The sequence below is a fragment of the Pleurodeles waltl genome, chromosome 8, assembly GCF_031143425.1.
Source record: "Pleurodeles waltl isolate 20211129_DDA chromosome 8, aPleWal1.hap1.20221129, whole genome shotgun sequence".
Classification (NCBI taxonomy): domain Eukaryota; kingdom Metazoa; phylum Chordata; class Amphibia; order Caudata; family Salamandridae; genus Pleurodeles; species Pleurodeles waltl.
The window spans coordinates 887854030-887872911 of NC_090447.1; positions in this window are offsets into that span (position 1 = coordinate 887854030).

Consider the following 18882-nt stretch of genomic DNA (forward strand, 5'->3'; position numbering starts at 1 on the left):
CACCTCATGTATATAACTATCTCCCAACTTTTCATATCTGCCTACCGGAACATGTTTTAAACAAGAAGTTAATTGTAGTGTAGAAATAGGCAGATTAATAACACCATGTATCAACCACTCAGCTGAGGGAATCTCGGCCACGGTAAAAGGCAATCTTTCCAATTTTTCAGTGTTAAGCATAACATAAGTCGCCTCCTTCTTAGCCATCAGTTGTTGTTGTTGTGTCAAATTAAAGGAAAAAAATATCTCCCTGGCCCTGATGTGCTGCCACGGAACGCGACCCGCCTTCAGTGTCTGAAGTGTCCAACCCAACTGCATAATGGACCTTGTTTGACTTTGTCCATGATATAAAGAAGAAATATCAGATCTTATAATGTCTATGGCAGAAGAAACAATGTTGTTGATGGTATATATTCGGTCGGACAGAGTGTGAATTCCATTATCCACAACAGCTAATGCCTTTTTAAAATTTTCCTGATCTATCTGCCTTAACCAGGCCGCAGCCTCTTGTTGGGAAAGTTTCCATATTTCATTGTACACTTCATACAAGAAACGCTTCCTACGTGGTATCTTCGGGCCTGACAAAAAATCTTGCAAGTCAGTGTTATTAGACAGGAGAGTGAGATGTGTCTTTACTGCATCTAGCGAGGGGTATCTTAACCATTGTTGACACAATTTTCCCACACTATATGTAGTAATAATTTCAGCATGTTCAGGTGATATATAGCGAGGGTCTGCCCGACTCGTCCTGAAACCCCCCAAGGAGGTGACAAAACGTTGATGACACCCATTGGTGTCTACAGGCCACAATAACCACCCACCCGGACGTGCAAATGAAGTGTTAAATGTACCATTCTGGATTCAGTCTGTAAGTTCACTAAAAGTGGCATTGATATATTTCTGCCAGTCCTTCATTTTTGTAGGGACAGGTATACTAGGCATATTCAATTCTCTAATCGTTGATAAGCCCAAACAGCTAGTCTGTTGTAGTGTTTCATTTAAAAAAAACATCTGGACAGGAATGAGACATGCTCTAAACAATGTTTCTCTACGCTGTGTCTGCCAATGTTTTGTTCCCCAAACACTTTTCAAATCAACATTATTTGACCAATATTCATAACCTTCAATCGGCAGTCGGGAAACAAAAGAATCTGAGTATATAAATTTCGTATTAGTCAACAACATTTGCTTATCTTTAGACAGAGTTAACTTAAAATAATATGACTTAGCATCCATTTGATGATGCCCAGTAAAATAGGCAAATTTGTCAGAATATGTTTTAGAACTCCCTTTCGGGGGAGACGGGCAATGATCCCATTGCGTATAATCAAATATCGTTTTTGGACTACTAGCTTTATGTATAAAGTGGGGCCCATAATAATTATAGCAAAACATGTCACCATAATTTTCTTTAAACTGGTAAACATCTTCATTCTCAGAGACAGTATTGTATTGTAATTCAGTCATCATGGAATCAACTGTCTTCACATCCCAATCATCAGATACAATGCCTGGTATTACGATATCATTCATAGATAATTTTAGAACATATAGTATTTGAATCTCAGTGTGACCGTATATATCAAACATTACTTTATCCCACACAATCCCATCCGGAATTGGTACTGCAGAAATGTTCACAAAGGACAAGTCTCTTCGAACCTTATGTGATGAAAAATGTGGCTTCAACACCTCCTCCACCTGTTCAACCGCTGATCTCTCAGGAAGAAAATGACCATGTATCAACAGAAAAAAGGTAATGACAAACCCTATCCAGAGAAAAAATGCTATCATAGTCAATAGGAGCCACAGATAGTTCCAAGGAAAAACTAAATACGTATCTTTAAGCCAATAAATCAGCTTACGTGGACCTGGGTCAGGTGTTAAAGAGGCAAATGAGTCCGATAGACCATTGTTGTTGTTGGCAAAGTACCCAGAGGCAGTTCTTGTAAAAGGTGCCGCTGTATTCAATGGAGGAGTTGGTGTTTCTCGCGGTGGTACACTGTAGATCACACCACCCGCAACATCAGCAGTCATAGTGACTCGATCAAATGTTTCCAAATTATTTGTCGTCAGTGGAACTATCGCAAGATCATCTTCCACCCTCCCCAAGCTCGCAGAGGAAACAGTATTGGTATAAATAACTTGACGCGGAACATCTTCCCCAGTAGTGAGAGGGATTCGGGAACTACTGGACGTTCCTCTTGGTCTGCTGTGCAGAATCGGCCACATGTTGTAACTTGACATTGTCAATGGAAACAAAGCAATTTTCTTTGGCACCTGGCAACGGTGGTAAAATAACAGTTCTTGTTCCGTGTATCCCCAACACGAGGACTGGTGCTCGATAAGAAGGGCCAAATTCTTTTTTCACTGCAACCTTTTCACGCACAAGATCCCCAACTCTGGGAATCCAACCAGTAGGCGTTACTGGCACATCCTTAATTCCTGTGGAGGCAGCACTTTTAGAAGAGTTATCTTCACGGAACTCTTGTAATTCCTGCAAAACAGTGACACGATCATTTATGTCAAAAGGCGTTTCCGCCGCCTCCACACCAGGACTATCTAGATCCGGAACAAACATTTGTGTTCTGAACAGGCACTCATATGAAGTACGACCCCCCAGGGACCTTCTAGGCATGTTATTCAGTGCTCTCTGTACTCCATACAGGTGGGTTAGCCAACTACGACCCGTACCTTAGACTCTTGCCGTTAAGGATTGCTTTAAATTGTGGTTTAAACGCTCCACAACAGAATTTCCCTCGGGATGAAATGGAGACGAAAACTGGAGCTGGACCCCCAACGAAGCCATGGTGTCCCTGAATGCCCTTGAGGCAAAAGCAGGGCCCTGGTCCGAATGGAACGCCACAACTGCATATGTACTGACAAAGACACACAAATCTTTAATAACAGTTCGAGCGTCAGCCGAGTGCTGTGGCCATACCCACACAAATCTGGAGCAAGAACCTACAGCTACCAGGATACATTTGTATGCACTGTCTGGTGTGAGTGGACCACAATGATCCAAGTACACACATTGTAATGGTCTGTTTGATATTAAGAGGGGCATCTGCGGCGGGCGCTTAGCCGTTGAAACTTTAATTTGTTGACAGCTGTCGCAACAAAGGACATACTGCTTTGCCTCCTTATAGAGACCAGGCCACCAGTAACAGGCCTGTAACAGCAAAATTGTAGCGGCCACGCCAGCATGTGCATATGCCACACCCTCATGTGCTGCATTAATCAATTGAGGTCTTACAACTCTATTGGGAATCTCGCATACGCCTACGCCCAGAATTTTAACCTCAGCATTCAGCATACTTCCCATGAAGTATTGATATTTATTAGGAAATCCTTTAGGATAGGGCGCGCCATCAACCGTAGCTTTTATGGCAGCCAGGATCTCTGTGTCTGGTTTGGAACTTGAACGAGTAACTGCTGCCACAGTGGCAACTGCCACTGCTGACTTCGCGGCTTCATCAGCCAAAGTATTCCCAGCAACATGTATTCCAACGCGCTGGTGTCCAAGAGTATGTACAACATGGACCTTGGGTAGCGTCTCCTTCAGGTCTGCTACCGTCCCCCACAGTAGTCTGTGTTTTATGGTGTTGCCCTTTGAATCTCTGAACCCATTCAATTGCCAGTAATGTAGGTATTCATTAAAAGACTGGACACAATAATATGAATCACAAACAATCAGTGTAAACTGTGTCGGATCCGTATGTTCTAGTGCCATCAATAGAGCTTTCAGCTCAGCCAATTGTGCCGTTCAGTCCCCTAATGTTTGTGTATAAGTATGTTGGGGGCAGAATTTTTCCCCCTCCATGTGGCCGCTCACTACTGCACATGCAGCTGAATATTGGTGTTTTGTCCCCACCGCCGGTTGAGCAGAGCCATCGGTGTACATGAAAACTTGATAATGATCAATAGGCAACGTGTCAGCGGGAACTGGATATTCAATTTCATATCGCAAAAATTCCTGAGTCTGTAACTTAGGGTCAAAAATGTAATCTACATCAGTGACTGTTAAAGACGTAGCCCATTGTATCCATCGCGAGTGCAATGCTTTCGCATTAGGAACACTCACTTTTGTAACAGCCTCTAGGGCCGGAATAGGGGAAACGACTATAATGCGTTTACCCTGGGCAAGAGGTCGTTCTTTAATAACAGCCATCTGGACAGCAGTGAGAATTTTCTCCGTTGGTGCGTATCGTTGTTCAGCAGCCGAATACAAGTGAGACTTATATCCAATCGGGACTGTCTCACCTTCATTAAAGGTGACATACGTAAACCCAATGGCCCCAGCTATTACCCTGATGACCAAATGTGTCTTAATGTCCCGTTTATGTAAATGTTTTGCAGCTAGGAGATCTGCTTGCAACTCCCGAAGAGTATGTGTATGCTCATTCGTCCAGAATTTGCTTGAAAACTCAGGACGTATTAATTCGTATAATGGTTTTATGCGTGTAGCATAGTCAGGAATGTATGTTCTGCCAAAATTAAGAAAGCCCAACAATGATTGTAATTTCTTAATCGTATTAGGTGATTGCAATTGTGCACATTTTTCAAAAAATTGTGGCGCTAGGCTCTTACCTTCATTTGACAGCTCATATCCCAGGAATATGACGCTGAGGAAGGCAATTTTTGATTTCTTGAAGTTAAATTTGTAGCCAATTTTGGCAAACCCAACGACAATGCGGGCTACCCATCTTAAATGTTGTAGTAACTCGTCATCCGTGAGATATATGTCATCCACATATGACAATGCTTCAGGGTCCAACCTGTGTAAAATTTCAGTCACACGAGCCGCAAACAGTCCCGGGCTATTCTTATACCCCTGAGGCAAACAACAGAATTTTTTCTGGGAGCCTAACGCACTAAAGCTTGTAAGATCCCTGCTTTCGGGTGCTATATTCTGGCAGAAGAAACCATTCAAGATGTCTAAAGTTGTTTTTTACTTTTTTCGCACAATGTTGTTCATTAGTGCCGTGCTATGTGAATTTTGTATAGCGTATGTACGTGTGTGTCCGTTCAAGTATCTGTAGTCTATGACTATTCTATATGAATGGTCCGGTTTAGCTACAGGGAACAAGGGATTATTCATCGGCGAGACACAGGGTTCAATTATTCCCTGGTGTTCTAATTGCGTAAGTATTTCTCTCACCGGTGCCCTTGCTTTATGTTTTATTGGATATTGCGGTTGTGGCTGAGGTTCGCCTTTAATTGGAATAACATGATATGGAGATTCCCTATCCCACCCTACGTGATTTCTATATAAGGCAGGGGCTTGTGCTAGAGCCCATTTGATGCTATAGGACTCTGAAAGTTCTCCTGGAACAAGTGGTGAGAACAAAGGTTTAATCACCTCCTCCCCAACTGGGCAGGTGCGAACAAAGTCAGGCAACCAATCTTGTTCAGCCTCCAAAACGTCATATATCTTGACCACACAATCCCAAAAGATTGCGTTTATAGTGTGTTCAATGTCTCCTTCCAATTGTAAGGTCGCTGTATATACCCTATCGGGTTCAGAGACACGCATATCTGCTGTTTCAACCTGTATAAAGTCATCAGTTGCTTTCACCTCCAGATGCTCTAGAAGATTCCGGCGAACTATTGTGACCTCTGCCGCGCTGTCTAGCAGTGCTAGTGCCCACGTCTTGTTCTTCAAGAGAACTCTCTTCCTGTGTGGCATTTCTAACTGAGACTGCTGCCACCTTTTTCTTTTTAAACTGTTGTTTTTGTTGTATTGGTTTCTCTTCCTTCTTGACAGAAACCTCTGAAGAGCATTGTGATTCCTGTCTTGGTTTCACGTACTCTGTTCTCCGCTCTGACCACCCAGCTCTCTCATTTCTCTTTTCCGATGAGTCCTGAAAGAAACGAGATTGGCGTGTATCAGTGTATTGATATCTATCAGGCGTTTTCAAGTTATCCCTATTTCTGAGATTATACCTAGTCTGCAGGGTCTCCGCTCTCAGAGATTCTCCCCTTTCTTTTTTAGGTGTCTGTTGCTTTTTCTCCCAGCGCTTTTTATTACCCTCAGGTTGCTGTTTAGTATTATCTTTACAAATTTTCCCTTGAAACTGTAGTTTCTGTGGTCTAGCCCCTAGGCTATCTCAAACGATACTGGAATATGTTTCCGCTATTATTTTAGGCAGTTCCCGCTCCTGATCTAGTTGCGGGACGTCATGAAGACGCATACGCACTGCTAGTGCAACCGCCTCCCCTTTAAGATTACTTAGTATTATTGAAGAAACCGTGGCAAAATTGCTCATCAGTTGCATTCCCAAATCTAAGGCTGGGACAGCCCCATATTCATCCTGAATCTGTTTAAGCACTTCCGGTAAATTCGCCAATGTCGGTGTACCGTGTGCTGTTGTGTAGAGCGTGGCAAACACTGTGCCCCATGTATTACAATGTTTCACTGTGGGAACCATGCCAAATGGTAAACACATAGTTAATATTCTATGTTTGTCCTGAGGTCCTGTAAAGGGAAATACCGCCTCCAGCGTATTAATTTTTTACGCCAGCCAAAATGGAGTCTCCTCCCATTTTGCTGGGATCTTACCCATGATAGAGTGTACAGTCGCCGGGTTTATACCTGGAGCTACTGCATGTTGTTGTGCTGGAGCAGCACGCGCTGGGTTTGTATTTAGTGTCTGCATCACAAATTGTACTAAGCGTCTATATGTAGCCGTTAAGTCTGTATATAAACGACGAACTTCAGCCACTGGCATATTTGCAACCGCAGGATGTGGTGTATATGTGGCCAATAAAGGCCAGGTCGGACCATCATTACTCAGTGGACCTAACCTTACTGGTAATATTGTATGGGGTAGGGCGCCATCAAGCCAATTATTATGTTCTTGATAAGATAGAGGTATCTCTAAATCTGCGTACGCCCTGTACTGGCCAGGCACGTTCGCAATCGTGTATGTGTGAAATGTATTTGTGTTCCCATCAACTGCTGGAAATGTGACCCAAGAGTATAAAAGTTCTGTTCTATAGGCTGCATGGGCGGCCACCACAAACGTGACTGGACCCCCTGGTTCATAAGACCATGTGCAAGCAAATGCGCTGTGAGCGGTTGTCTCATATTAAGAGCTATTTGTATTAACTGGGGATTCGCCATTAGAAACACAGCGATGGTTCAGAGAAGGCACACCAAAAACAGGGTCTTTCCTTTTAAAGTTCAAGCTTGAACAACCATCTGCTATAGCTAGGATTACCTATATCGCGGTGGTGGAAGTCCTCAGTACCACAGACGTCTCCGTTAAAGGAACTGAGGGATCATTATAATATATGAGATCAAGAGAGACTGGTGGAACCGAAAATTAGAGCCAGACCAATCGTTGGCGGCGCCATGTCGTGTAGGCTCTCATTATCCTAATGAGACTACTGGATTTTTGGGTAGCTGGGTCGTTCACAGTGTGGGGGACTAAGTCTAACCCACGGCGAAGGACCCCTGTCACCCTCAATCCGGTTTTACTCCGGCTAACTAGGAGTCCCTCATCTCTCCCAGAGGGAAGAGATGATTGGGCAGCTGAGTGCATGACATCTTAGTGCTTCCCAGGGAAGTCGTGGTCACTCAGATCCAAACCAGTTCTCTCATACACAGTGTGGTCTCATATATAAATGACAAAGGCAGTTTGAGTTTTAAAGATTGGTTTAATAAAACGACTGGATTTTAGATAACAAAGCGTGAGCCGCAATAACCAGAACCATACAACACAGTAGGATTGAAATAGTAACAAGGAGAGTGAAACATAAGAATAACGCTATCATAGTTCTACTAGATTACGTTCTCTCCTCTAAGTTCTATTTTGAGCCCAGCATGTTAAGCTCTAAGTCTGCCTTTTAGGTTCCCCCGGGAGGACATCAACCCTCATACCTGAGCAAAGGCCTGTGATCTGGATCAGCATCTGCAACAGGGCAGTCAGCGTCTAGTTGTGGTTCCCTGGTCGGAATATCCCTCTTACGTGTACCAGGACTAGGAAGTGTTTTTATAACTAACACGCCGGTGTTCCAAGAAACATCCCTACGTAAGAATGTGTACTTTCTACGAACCCTAAAGACTAAACTTCTACTACATCTATCGAAAATGTACCAGACTGTATCCTTGACTGAAGCAGAGAGCGAGCAAGAATGTATTGTTTGAGAACTCCGGTGCTGAAGTAAGCTAAACAGTGTGATAGAAGAAAATAAAACAAGACCGTGAAACTGGTTATTGAAAAATAACAGTGCGAGGTTAAATAAAATGCATACAACAAAGTGCACAAAGGCCTAATGCTTTAAGCAAACGCGTAAAGGCTATATTAAAAATGGCTACACTACAAAATCAAACGTGCTGAGGTATTTGGCAGCTCCACACCGATGTATGAGCTCATCAGCTCGGAGGATGGGGTGAATATCAGTTTTAGTGACCGCATTGAGACCCCGGTAGTCCACGCAGAATCGGAGTTCTGGGGTGGCACCAGGAGCAGCAGCCTTTGGGACCAAGACCACAGGGCTGGCCCAAGGGCTGCTGGAATGCTCAATAACCCCTAGGGTTAACATTTTGGATACCTCCTCCTTGATGCTAGCCTTTTCAGTTACCCTATAAACCTTTTGTTTAATGGGTGTACTGTCCCCAGTGTCCACATCATGTGTGCACAAGTGTGTGACCCCTGGGATGAACTAAAACAGGGAGGCGAACTGTCCCAACACCTGGAGACAGTCCCTCTGCTGCTCTGCAGTAAAGGAGGGGGAGAGGTTCACTCCCTCCACAGACCCATCTTTTTCTCCTGCAGACAGGAGGTCAGGAAGAGGCTCGCTCTCTTCCTCTACCCCGTCGTCTGTTGCTAGGAGCATGGACAACTCATTCTGCTCAAAGTGGGGCTTGAGCCGGTTAACAGGCAGGACCCTCAAAGGGTTCCTGGGAGTCTGCAAGTTCACCAGGAAGGAGAGTTCACTTATGCGCTCCACCACCTCAAATGGCCCAGTCCACTTGTCTTGGAGCACCCTAGGATCCACTGGTGCCATCACCCACACTTTCTGTCCAAGTTGAAACTCGGCCAGAGTGGCATTCTGGTCATACCAGCGTTTCATGTCCTCCTGGCTTGCTTCTAGGTTCTCCTGTGCGAGACTCCTGAAGTGGGCAGTCTGGTTTCTCAGAGCCAGCATGTAACTAAATACATCCTGGGGGGGTTTACTAGGAGCTTTTTGCAAAGCCTCCTTGACCAGACTTAAAGGTCCCCTCACAGGGTGGCCATAGTTCAGCTCAAAGGGACTAAACCCAAGTCTCTTTTGAGGCACCTCCCTGTAAGTTAACAGAAGGCATGGCAAGAGGACGTCCCACTTCTGCCTCAAGGGCTCTGACAGGCCCATAATCATGCCTTCCAATGAGCAGTTGAATCTCTCAACCAGACCATTACTTTTGGGGGTGGTAAGGTGTGGTGAACTTATACATTACCCCAAACACCTTCCACAGAGTCTTCAAATAAGTAGATATGTAAAGTTGGTACCCCTATCAGATACCACTTCCTTGGGGAGCCCCATGTGGGTAAAAACTCCCATCAAGGCACGGCCCACCACACGGGCAGTGATTGATCTTAAAGGAATGGCTTATTGGTACCGGGTTGCATGGTCCACCAAGACCAGGATAAACCTGTTGCCCATGGCTGTCTTGGGATCCGGGGGCCCCACAATGTCAATGGCAACCCTTTCAAAGAGGGTACTGACAACAGGAAAAGGTTGGAGTAGAGCCTTACATTTTCCCCTACTCTTTCCACTTGCCTGACAAGTTGGGCAAGACCTGCAATGAGCATCAGAGTGCCTGCACACTTGGGGCCAATGGAAGTGGGTGACAAGCTGCTCAAAGTTCTTGTCCTGCCCCAAATGACCAGCTAAAGTCACATCAGAGCCAGACACAGAAAGAAGGCTCTGAAGTACTTGGGTACCACCAGCACACAGGCTGACCCAGGCTCAGGAACCTCAGGCTCGCTATATAGGAGGCCATCCTCCCAGTTATTCAAGTGTGATCCAGGTTCCCTGCCAGGCGCCTGGTCTGCAGCCTGCTGCTGCAAACCCTCCAGAGTAGGGCATGACTTCTGTGCCTCATAGAATGCTTCCCTGGTGGGCCCTACTTCCTGGTGTACTTTGACAACTCAGGGACCTCACCAAGTTCAGCCACCTGTTCACCTGTAGGCTCCAGGGCATCCCCCTCAGGTGCAGCCTCCTCCTGGACCATGGGAACTTCTGGGGCTGGTTTTCCATGCCCCTTGCCCTTCCTCCTTCTGGCAGAAATCTGGGCCTGGGTCACCTGATCACCCAGATGGGCTGCCATAGACCTGGTGGATACACATACCCACCCGGGCAGACCTAATATCCTTAAGTGGGACCTGTGTTCCACCTCCTTCCAAGGGGAATCCTCCAAGTCATTGCCAACCAAACAATCTACAGGCATGGTTGAACTCACAGCTACCTTCAAGGAACTTGAGACCCCCCTCTATTCAAAGGGAACCTGCGCCACTCTGCACAGGCGCTCTGTGTTGTCTACCGCAACTACTTGGTGAAGTACCCTGGGATCTATTTGCTCTTCAGACACCAGGTGACTCCTCACTGTAGTCACACTGGCTCCTGTGTCTCTCAGAGCCTCCACCCTCTGTCCATTGATGGTCACCCACTGCCTGTACTTTTTAGTGTTCTCATGCACTAGGGTTCTCTGGACCATCTCACTGTCCCCTAGTGAGACAAAGGTCATCTCAGCTGGCTCCCACCCACCTGCAGCCAACTCCTCTCCAAGTGCTACACTAGCCAGACCCTGGGACTGCGCACCAGTAGGTGCTGGTGTACTCTTGGGGCACTTGGGGTCCCCCCTCACATGACCCGCCTGGTCACATGCATAGCACTTACATGGGGGACCCCCGCCACAGGTTTCCCTTTGGAGAACCATGGCTTCTTCTCACTGGGGTGCTGGGAATCCTTACCCTGGGAATCAGATTTGTTCCCTTTAGAGAACTCCCCCTGTTTACCCTTACCCCCCTTTCTTCTGAGAGGGACCCTGCCCACACTTGGTGTGGTCTCCCCCATACCTCTTTTGGATCCTCTTGGTCTCCCAGCGGTCCGCTTCCTGCGCAAGCTTCCTGGGGTCAGTCAGCTTGCTGTCAATCTGGTGCTGGCGCAGCTCTGGAAAACGTAAACTGTACAAGTGCTCCCAAGCAATCAGATTGTAAAGCCCCTCATACGTTGTCACCTTACTGTCCTTCACCCAACCATCCAGTGACCTGCAGAATAAATCTGCACATTCCAACCATGTTTGGCATTCCTTCTTCTTATAAGACCTAAACCTATCCTTATTCTGATCAGGGGAGAGACTATCCCTAGTGATCAGGGCATCCTTCATGATAGGGTAAGTCTATCCCCTAAGGATGTCAGTGTATCTCGTCCCTCTACTTCAAAGTGCTTCCACAGACCCACCCACCAATGAGCTTCAGGGACCAGTTTCATGTGGAGAGCAGACTCATACCCCTTAAATCACAGCAGTATGTCATCCTTCCTCTTGTAATCCTTCACCAGGTCCTTGGGAATGTGCACCCTCTTGTCAGGCTGCACTGTGATGTTGCTGCCACCATCCCTACTAGACTGGCTCCTATGATCCAGCTCCCTCAAGCTGAGCTCATGAGCCAACAACAACGTTTTCTCCTCTATGGCCATCCTCATTTTCTCCAACTTCAACTGGTGAGACCTCTCTATATGTCTGTCCTGCAACACCTCAGGGTTCAGACCCTTAGATGAGACACTGCTACCTGCCCTGGAGATCCTCACCCCAGACAGAACAGACCCACCCACAATACCATTGTGAATACTTTGCACCTACTCCTCCTCCTCACCCTCATCCTCCTCTTCTGCGTGCCCCTCAGCTTCCTTGGCTGCTACCCTGGCCCTCAGTGCCTTTTGCATCTCCTCCTTCCTGGTAGAGCTCTTAATAGGGCAGGCAAGATCCTTACAGAAATTTTTCAATTGGGCCACTGTGTAACTCCCCAGTTTCCCTAAATCAAAAGCCGCTCCAGCTGATGCATCTCCAGACTGAGACATGATGTAGAGTTAAAAGTACAAAGTTCCAAAGGCAGAAAACAAGTTCCCAATGAAGTTCAAAAGTCAATCAAGGATTACCACAAATTGGAAGTAGGGAAAAATCCGAAAAAGAGAAAAAGCTAAATCACAAGGCAAGTAGTATGTGGTCACGTAGTGGTCTGCACTGAAAACAGTAGTGTACACTTAATCACTGTTGGGGTCATTCCAGCATTGGCGGGCGGCGGGAGCCGCCCGCCAAGCGGGAACCGCCAGAAGACCGTACCGCGGTCAAAAGACCGCGGCGGTCATTCTGGGTTTCCCACTGGGCTGGTGGGCGACCGCCAAAAGGCCGCCCGCCAGCCCAGTGGGAAACTCCCTTCCACGATGAAGCCGGCTCCGAATGGAGCCGGCGGAGTGGAAGGTGTGCGACGGGTGCAGTAGCACCCGTCGCGAATTTCAGTGTCTGCTAAGCAGACACTGAAATTCAAAGTGGGGCCCTCTTATGGGGGCCCCTGCAGTGCCCATGCCATTGGCATGGGCACTGCAGGGGTCCCCAGGGGCCCCACGACACCCCTCACCGCCATCCTGTTCCTGGCGGTCGAAACCGCCAGGAACAGGATGGCGGTGAGGGGGTCGGAATCCCCCATGGCGGCGCAGCAAGCTGCGCCGCCATGGGGGATTCCGCAGGGCAGCGGAAAGTCGGCGGTACACCGCCGAGTTTCTGTTTCTGGCCACCGCCAGCCTGTTGGCGGTGCTCCCGCGGACCCCGGCCCTGGCGGTATTTACCGCCAGGGTCGGAATCACCCCCTGTATGTCAAGTACAAATACAAGTCCAATCCCAACTGCTGATCAACAATGTTAGAAATGGGGTCTTTGGTTGGCAGTCAGGTCACCCTGTCACCCTCAGCTAACCCCCGCTCACCCTCTTGGTAGCTTGGCATGACCAGTCAGGCTTAGCTTCAGAGTGCTAGGTGTAAAGTATTTGTACCAACATGCACAGTAACTTAATAAAAACAGTACAAAATGACACAACACAGGTTTAGAAAAAATAGAAAATATTTATCTAAACAAAACAAGACCAAAACAACAAAAATCCAGCGCACACAAGTCAAGTTATTAATTAAAAACCAATAAGAGTCTTAAATCCTTGAGAAAACAGGTAAAACACTGTTAGCACTGAAAAGTACCTTAGTAGCGCCAAAATAACACACACGGGCGAGTTTGCGTCGAAAAAGGTAAGCTGGGTGTTGATTTCTCATCCGCAAGCAAGACCGCGCGTCGTTTCTCCTTCTCCGGTCGGGTCGGCGTGCGTCACTTTTCTTCCCCACAGGGGAGCGATGCGTCAATCCGGGCAGCACTTGGGTTCAGGCAGGAGTTGCGTCATTTTTCCGCAGCCAGCACGGTTTGCATTGAAAATTCTGCCGCATTGTTTCAGCAAAACCGCGTAATGTGGGTTGCAACGTTAACAGCCTCCATCAGCGGGTATTGCGCAACATTCTTCCAGCTCCGCATGTCGATTTTCCAGCTGCGATGCCGGTGGAGCATTGATTTCTGCTGTGAAGTCGGCGGTGCATAGTTTTTCAGCCACGTCTCGGAAGGTGTATCGAAACTTTCCCTGCATGACGGTCCGTGAGTAGATTTTCAGTCTTGTTTGCTAGCTTCACCTTCCAAGGCCCCAGAAACTGGCTAGGGCACCTCTTGGCAGAGCAGGAGTCTCAGCAGAGAGTCCAGGTGCTGGCATGAGAAGTCTTTGATGGCCCTGAGACTTCAACAACAGGAGGCAAGCTCAGGACAAGCCCTTGGAGATTTCTTCACAAGCAGGAAAGCACACAAAGTCCAGTCTTTGTCCTCTTGCAAGCAGAAGCAGCAACTGCAGGGTAGCTCCACAAAGCACAGTCTCAGGCAGGGCAGCACTTCTCCTCAGCTCTTCTCCAGGCAGAGGTTCCCCTGATGTCCAGAAGTGATCTAAAGTCTGTGGTTTTGGGTGCCCTTCTTATACCCATGTTGCCCTTTGAAGTAGGCTCACTTCAAAGAAAAGTCACTCTTGTTTGTCAAATACTGCCTTGCCCAGGCCAGGCCCCAGACACACCACAAGGGGGTTGGAGACTGCATTGTGTGAAGGCAGGCACAGCCCTTTCAGCTGTAAGTGACCACTCCTCCCCTCCGTCCTAGCACAGATGCCTCATCAGGAAATGCAGGCTACACTCCAGCTCCCTTTGTGTCACTGTCTAGAGAGAGGTGCAAACAGCCCAACTGTCAAACTGACCCAGACAGGGAATCCACAACCAGGCAGAGTCACAGAAATGGTTTAAGCAAGAAAATTACCACTTTCTAAAAGTGGCATTTTCAAACACACAGTCTTAAAACCAACTTACTAAAAAATGTATTTTAAAATTGCGAACTCAGAGACCCCAAACTCCACATGTCTATCTTCTCCCAAAGGGAATCTACGTTTTAATCATTTGTAAAGGTAGCCCCCATGTTAACCTATGAGAGAGATAGGCCTTGCAATAGTGAAAACTGAGTTTGGCAGTATTTGCTTTAAGGACATATAAAACACATTAGCAGATGTTTTACCTTAAACATACACTGCACCCTGCCCATGGGGCTACCTAGGGCCTACCTTAAGGGTGTCTTACATGCAAGAAAGGGGAAGGTTTAGGGCTGGTAAGTGGGTACACTTGCCAAGTATAATTGGCAGTTAAAATCTGCACACACAGACCCTGCAGTGGCAGGGCTGAGCCATGTCTACAGTGCTACTAATGTGGGTGGCAAAAACCAGTGCTGCAGGCCCACTAGTAGCATTTGATTTACAGGCCCTTGGCACCTCTGGTGCACAATACTAGGGACTTACCAGTAAATCAAATATGCCAATCATGGAAAGCCAATTACTTACACATTTTGTACAGGAGCACTTGCACTTTAGCACTGGATAGCAGTGGTAAAGTGCCCAGAGTAACAAAAACAGCAAAGACAGAGTCCAGTACACATGAACAACCTGGGAAATGTAGGCAAAAAGTTAGAGGAAACCACGCCAAGGATGAAAGCTCTAACATCCATCATAGAGGAAAATAATGAATCAAAGATCTGCTTTGTCTTTGGCTTAAAGAAGCAAGTAGTTTTATATAGGATGATCCCCTCCGTTGACAACTTGAATCATGACTTCTGTCAACATCATAGTTTGACGGCCGGGATATTATGAACTCTGGCCAGCTTCCCGTGAGCAAATTGTCTTAAATATGACACTCATTTCAATTAGTTTAGACATGAATTATAGTTTCATGAGGAAACTGTAACTATAACTGCTGAATTTCTATGGTTTGGTATGTTTAAAATGTGAGCCGAACTATACCGTACCTGTAATCTTTGTTTTTTTAAGTGAATTTCTATGTTTTTTTACAATTCTATTTCCTAACTATAACTTCTCTGTAACCTTTTGTTTTTTTCAGTGAATTTCTATGTTTTTTTAATGTATAGTAATTTTAATTACTATACATTAATCTTACCACTGCCACACACAGCCTTCAGCCGTGCGCCGGGGTCGTCGGCCACAGGGCCTGGCCTCCGGCTAGGCCCTGAGGCCAACTCCCTATAAGCACCCAGCCGTGCATGTCCTTCACCCATGCACAGGGGAGGTTGCCCGCAAGACCTGGCCTACAGGTAGACCCTGCGGCCAACATTCCTAACCACCCAAACCAATGCTGTACACAGCCCTTTCACTATGCATGGCGAGAGTTAGCTGCAGCTTCTCTGGGTATCAGAATAGGTGTGAGAGGGTGTATCTTGGGGTGAGATTGACTGCCAGATTGTCTGTCTGGGCGTGAGAGAGTGTGCATCAGTGTTTTAGTGGGTACGTCAGTGTGTGAGCGGATCTGTGAGTGACTACAACTATAATTTGCCTTTATTTTGTTTTGTTGCAATAAAATTGCAATGCTATTTTGGTCATTCTCTCTTGTCTTACATATTTTTACATATGTTGAAGTTTTACACATTTCTCAATCTCCATTTTATGAAATGTTTTGATTTTTTTTTGTTTAACTTTGTATACAGTCATTTTCTTGTTATTCCATTGAAGTGATGTTATTTGTATCACAAATCAAAGTTTTTTTACTTAAATTTTTTATGTAACTGTTTCTGTATGATAAATATACTTTTTTTGTTAAATGTACTTTGCAATTTTTATATGATGACTAATGCTATTTTTTCTTTCTAAATTGTTTATTTGTCAGAATTTCACCCTGTTGGCCCTTGAAATAATTTATTTCAAATTCTAGTGAAAGGTATAATAATTATTATATTGATCATTTGCCTTTTAGATTTTCATCATTTTTTGCTTCAAACTGTTCTGATGTTGTTAGAAATGGGGTCTCTAGTTGGCAGAGGTGTAAACCCTTGTCCTAGTAGGGGCCACAAATCCTAGTCAGGGTAACAACACAATCCAAATTTTCCTGTGCCACCCTCTGGTAGCTTGCAAATGAGTAGTCAGGCTTTAACTGAGAAGGCCATGGACAGGGAAAACACCACAAAAATACACCACACAGGTTTAGAAAAATAGATAATAATTTATCTGAATGAAAAAGACAAAGATCCAATAAGCATTTGTTGTGTTGAAATATCAGTTTTAAAAGGTTCAAAAGAGTCTCAATCCTTAGAAATAAACAGTTGTTTCTTTGTTACACATAATATCTGGATTGCGTCAAAAATAACGATGCATGGAGAATGCAGAGGAGGAGATGCGTGAAAAAATAAGGTGTTGCGTCAAATTTTCTGATGCGGCACAGATGATGCATAATTTTTGCCACACTGCATGTGTTTGTGTAATTTTTTAGTGTGCAGTCTTGTTTCCTCACTGCGATGCAGAGATTTTTGACACCAAGGGACGATGCGCTGAAAATCCTTGACGCGCTGGAAGAAAGAACAGAGGTTGCATCGATCCAGTAGATGATGTATCAAATTTTCCTTTGCAAGGCAGATGCTGCATCGAATTTCCCGTCGGGAAGACAGTGCTGCGTTCTTCCGATTAGCAGTGTGGTGGTTTTTCAGCCACAATGTAGGTTTTGCGTCGATTTCTGAAGGATTGCGTTGATTTTTGACGAACAAGGAGTTTTTTGTAGGGATGAAGTTTTTGTTGGTCCTGAGACTTCAGAAACAGGAGGCAAGCTCAATCCAAGCCCTTGGAAAGCAGTTTTTGGGGAGGCAGAGTCCTTCCAGCAAAGTCAGAGGCCAGCAGGGCAACATCAGGGTAGCAGTTCTTCTCAGCAAAGCAGTACAGATTAGTCCTTTGGGCAGCCAGACAGCTCCTCTGACAGGGTGCAGGTGTTGATCCAGAAGTGTCTGAGACCCAGTTTACATACCCAAAAAATCCTTTGAAGTGGGGGAGATTTCAAAGAGTAGTTTTGAAGTGCACAAGGTCCCCTTTCAGCTCAGTTCTGCCCACCAGGGTCCCTGTGGGGGGTTAACAGTCCCTTTGTGTGAGGGCAGGATACTGGCCATTGAAATGTAAGAGTCAAGCCCTCCACCCTTCCAACCCAGGAGGAATCATTCAGTATGCAGATGAATGCAGATGTGGCTGAGTGTTCTGTGTTTGTGGTTGTTTGGGTGCAATGCACAAGCGAGCGGTCAACCAGCACAGAACAGACGTTGATTGGAGACAGGCTGTAAGGCACAGATGGTTTTAAGTGCAAAGAAATGCTCACTTTCTAAACGTGGCATTTTGTCATGCCGTGGGCCTCTGCGGCATCTCCCTCTCGGGCCACAGTGGGGGCTGCGGTCTGTTTTCTGGACCGCATGGCCTGCCGCGGCCCTTTTTTTCCGACCGCGCTCTGTTTGCTTTGTCGTGGCGAGGCCGGAGGCCCAGGATTGGGTGTCAGTCCTCACCGCGTATAATGCGTGACGCAGGTGTTGTTGCGGGGTGCACGCGCCTCCCCCCGTCCTCTCACTTACCGGGTGCCCCATTCTACGTCCTTCTCCTTTTTCCTTTTTCTTGTTGGAGGAGCCATGATTTCTCTTTCCCAGCATACCAATCTCCTTCACCTTCCTTGCATGCATCTGTTCCCCTTACTATAATGGTGTCTTTTCCTATCTTGTTATATAGCCTCTTTCCCAATCCAAGATGGCAGCCCTATTTCTTTCTGCATGTCACTTCCTGTCAAGGGGTATATAAAGGGATAGATTCTTCTTCTCTTGCGTTGCAACACTTCTCCTGTCATGGTCACGCTCCGGCTGGTCTTCTTTTGGACTCCAGTTTTTGCTCCTGTTTTTCCTCAGTCTTTCCAGTGATTTTCCAGGCATCGAAGTTCTGATTCTCTTGTGTCCTTTCTGTTCTAGAAAGTTCCTGTCTAAGAGGTTTTTTTCCCCTTTGGTGTTTTTCCTCTGGGAATCCTTCTGGAAGGCATGGACTGTGGTGGCGTACTACTGTCAGCAGCACCGTGGCTACTGGAAGGGGTCACCCCTACCTTGGCCAGAGTAGGACTTGCAAGAACCAAGGCATCACACCATCCCAATCTGAACTGGGCGGTAAGCCAAAGGTAAAACGTGACTGATTGCAATGCCCAAAACTTCAGTTGTAGTCCGGGTTCATAGAGAATCCCTAAACAAATACAGAACCAACAAGCCAAACATTGCTCCTGACTATCCAACAACAAGCCCAGGAACTACAACAGTTACAAACTGAAAATGCAGCTTTACGACAAGCCTTAGTCTGTAGGACCACTTATGTTGCCACCATCTCTGCCACAACACCTCGTTTCCCTGGGGATCCCAACAAGTTGAGAGAATTACTAGATGCCCTGACAGTTTACTCTGCATTTCGACCTTCACAATTCATGCAAGACA